Genomic DNA, 4,559 nt, shown 5'->3' with positions numbered 1-4,559 from the left:
ACCATTACCTCCATGTACCTTTTTGTCCCATTTTCATACATGGGACCCACACCCAGAAGAGCTGTAGAGCTGTTGTCTCTGACCTTTCCCAACATTCTATGTGGCCAAAAACAATATGTCATAAGTCACATGGTCTCCAGGGGATGTGGTTATACTGAAGTGGGTGGGTGGATAGCATTACCTCAGTAAATACCTTCAACCCATCTATCTGCCCACCCACTGCAGCATAGCCACACCGCCAGAGACCATGTGACTTATGATATCTTGTCTCTGGCCACATGAAATGTTGGGAAAAGTCAGAGACAACAGTAAAATAAAAAGACTTGCATTACAGCACTTTTGGGTCCTCTACATTTTGACAAATTGTGACAAAGCGGCATATGAAGGTAATTGAAGCATATTACACAGATTATCATATTACAGATTATTATCTGTATTATAACTTGGCATCATGGGCTCAAAAGGCTGATGAAAAAAATCCTGTAATATCCCTTTAAACAAATGTCTGCTGCCTACTCTTGTGAATGCTGTTATTTTGAGAGGCACATCAGGGGCAGAATCCTGACCGCTCTCATTATTTTTTTTGTTGGATTTGCTGTGCTCTGACCTCCTGCTCTGGTTTTTCTGGTTCCTTCTCTTGACTCCTGACTTTGGCATTGACGCTGCCTCAAGGCTCCTGACCGCTCTATGGTACCTGACTGGTGTTACCTCCTGGCTTTTGACCTCAGCCCCGACTGTTATTGTTCTTGTGATTCTGCCCCCTCTTAGTTGCTGACCCTGATAGCTAGATTCTCCTTTTCTCCTGTTAGGCTAGGTTTACCTGGGCACTTAGCTAGTGTCGGGGGTTAGTAGCTCATTTATAAATTATGAATTATTAATTATGGTCAATAAAAATATGAAAAATATTATGACCGTTATGAATTGCCAAAAATATACAAACAATGTAATTCACCATATCTGGGCCCGACTATTTTCCCAGATACCACCACCTCTTACAGTAGTAAGTTCACAAAGGAAAAAAAAGTGGTGCGGGTGGAGTTTAGGGATGCGCTCCCCTACATTACACTGAAGCTATGTTGGAAAGTCACTCCTTATAGCAGTAACTCCAAACTTCTGGGACCACACAGCAAGAAGTGTTGTCGGATAATCCATTAAGTTTTGAAATGTAAAGTATAAGGATTCTTCATTTTGCAGTGGAAAACATGATTTGGCATCAGAAAACCACATAAACCCATACTTTATTAAGTATAACACCTAGACATGCATTGTTAAAGACAAAATCATCCAGACAGACTATTATCTGTATTATCTGTCTGTTTCATTTATTTCTCCCAGAGAAATAATTTTGTCTGTCTTTTAGCCACCCACGCTCCAATAAAGTAACATATATTCCTAGCTAAAACAGTAGCTCAAAACAGTTGCCTAATAAATATGCTATACATACGATCAACTACAAAGTGACTATACACAGAACTGTCAATAAACCCTAATAACCATTCTAATTTTAGGTGAAACACAGTCATACACACTTTGATTTACAGAACATTGTTTTCTTACTTTATGGCAAAAACTTTTACAAACCTTTCAATTTTACACATTGCCTAACTACAGCATAGTGTTAACTATCACGGTTTGGTGCTGTACGGTTGATACTGTACAGAATAAACAAGACTCTTGGTCACTTGTCTCAGTGAAATTCAATCTTCCTTGGATTTGCATTTCAAATATTGAACCAATGCCATTTGTGATGTTAGCAGTTGACAGTCCTTTTATAGATTTTTTGTAGTTTGGTACATACAATTAATGGTAAGACAATAGGCCCAGATTTATCAATCTATCTGAGACAAAAACTGGAATGATTTGCCCATAACAACCAATCACAGCTCAGCTTTTATATCTTAAAGAGGTTATACAGGAATAGAAAACAGAGCTATTTTCTTTCAAAAACAGCTCTACGTCTGTCCCCAGGTTGTGTGGGGTATTACAATTTGGCTGCATTTACATCAATGGAACTGAGCAGCAGAACCACACCCAACCTGAAGACAGACAGGGAGCGTTTTTGAAAAAAATTAGCTCTGTTTTTCTATTCCTGTATAACCCCTTTAATGAGCTCTGGTAAAATTATAGATGAGCTGTGATTGGTTGTTATGGGGGAACCACACCAGATTAATAAGTCTGGGCCATAATTTATTTGAAATATGGTTGTTTCAGAATTTACAATTAAAAGCAGATCTGCCATTGAACAACTGCTAGCAAAAATGATGGAAATGGTGCACCTAAAGGATGGTCACCTATTTTATTTTTTTTTTACTTTGTAGCAAACACTCAAATCATTGATATGACTCATAACAATGTGAATTTAATAGCGGGACATTCTGGCTTCATGAAACATGCACTGAAATGAAAAGTGAATTATTATAATTAAAGGGGTATTCCGGCTTTAGACATTTTATCCCCTATCCAAAGGATAGGCGATAAGATTTCTGATTGCGGGGGGCTCGCCGCTGGGACCCCCCGTGATTTCCCTGCAGCACCCATGTCTCCAGGTTCGGAAACCAGAAGATTTCGGGACTACAGACGTTACGTAACAGCACGCCCACCTCGTAGCGTCACGTTACGCCCCCTTCATTCATGTCTATGGGAGGGGGCGTAATGGCCATTATACCCCCTCCCATAGACATGAATGGAGGGGGTGTCACGAGGGGGTCGTGGTGTTACGTCACGTCTCCGCTCCCGAAAACTTCCGGTTTCCGAGCCTGGAGACCCAACTCCGCACATAATGCGGGTGCTGTAGGGAAATCGCGGCGGGTCCCAGCGGCGAGCCCCCCGCGATCAGACATTTTATCCCCTATCTAAAATGTCTAAAGCCGGAATATCCCTTTAATGACACATGTTTTTCCAAATTTGCATTTCTAAAACAAATACTGTGCTTAGTCTGAAACATACATCTATGAATGTCTGAAACATATATACATATATATATATATATATATATATATATATATATATATATATATATACAGACAAGGCTAGGTAAGCATCCCTGCTGGTGTCTGTTGGAGAAGGCTGTACTCCATATCTTACAGTTAACCATAATAATCTATGACATTTCTCTGTTAATTATAAACAAAAAGACAAAGCAGATACTCTATAGCGCAAAGCACACCCTTGAAAAATGGCACATGCTGGGCAGGCTATCTCTAAATGCACAATTGTATAATAAGTGATAATGTTGGATATGCAAACCACAGTGCAGAATGTTGCCTAACAGCGATGGAACACGTGGGGCTATGTGGGGGCACATTTGGTGGCCATTTTCCTACATGTTTCTGTCTGATCCCCTGGTTGTCATCCTGCACTGTGGTTTGCATATCCAGCATTATCACTTATTATGCAATTGTGCATTTAGAGATAGCCTGCCCAGCCTGTGCATAGTACATGAGGAAGCATTTGCAATTATTTCATTGTATACTTGGTCACACAGGGCGCATCCACAGTGTATTCCACGCTGCAGATGCGCTGACTGCAGAGTGAGATCCTGGCTGCGGCCTGTGTGCCTGCTCGGAGTGGCGGATTTCAACTGTAAATATATTTTTAAAAATCTTGCATATTTATTATCAATGTTATTTTAAGGACCCTAGAATAAAGGATGTTGTCTCTTAAAAAAAAAAACATTTTCAAAAACCTTATTAAGGAATGTGAATTTAATATAAAGGGGCCCTCTATTCAGAACCCTCATCCATTACCTTCAGTAAAGAATTGCTACAAAGAGTTTCTCTTATTCTGGAGGACCCAACACCTTTATGTTATTCTAAAGTTATTCGTCACTGGCTTACACACCATCTTTATTAAGAATACAGCATCTAGATCCCCTCTTTAAACGGTTTCTATCTCTTTAGGATTTATGTACAAGAGTAACTTCAATGTGCACTTCAGGTTGAGATAGTACTTAAAGGGGTATTCCAGCCATAGACATCTTATCCCCTATCCAAAGGATAGGGGATAAAATGTCTGATCGTGGGGGGGCCTGCCGCTGGGACCCCACAATCTCTGTGCAGCACCCGCATTCTATGAATGCGGGTGCTGCACGGAGATTGCGGAGGTCCCAGTGGCTGGCCCCCACAATCAGACAGATGTATATGGCCGGAATACTCCTTTAACTTGGGTTTGCCTCTTGTGTTCTTTTCCTACTTTGTGATGCACATTTCTTGTTGCACACATAAAATTAAAGACATTTAGCCTTATACAGTCCAATTCCAAAAAACTTTCTAAACTGATGACCAGACTGACCAGCCACCCTTTGTCAATGATACAGACACAACGGCCAGTTGGCTGCTTTACGTAACAGGTCTGCCAACCACTATACCGCTCCACTCCTGATCTAATAGTGCTCATTGTCTTGTCTACCAATATGTTCAGTAATAATACCTACAAATCCTAGGGCTAGCTGGCCACATAGGGGGAGATTCATAAAAACTTGTCCAGTGGCCCATAGCAACCAATCAGATCACTTGTTTCATTTAGCAGAGTTTTCCTCTGCACAGGTTTTGATAAATCTC

This window comes from Hyla sarda, chromosome 2, assembly GCF_029499605.1.
Source record: "Hyla sarda isolate aHylSar1 chromosome 2, aHylSar1.hap1, whole genome shotgun sequence".
Lineage (NCBI taxonomy): Eukaryota > Metazoa > Chordata > Amphibia > Anura > Hylidae > Hyla > Hyla sarda.
The sequence above is the reverse complement of the archived record's forward strand: the minus strand, read 5'-3'. Positions refer to the sequence as shown.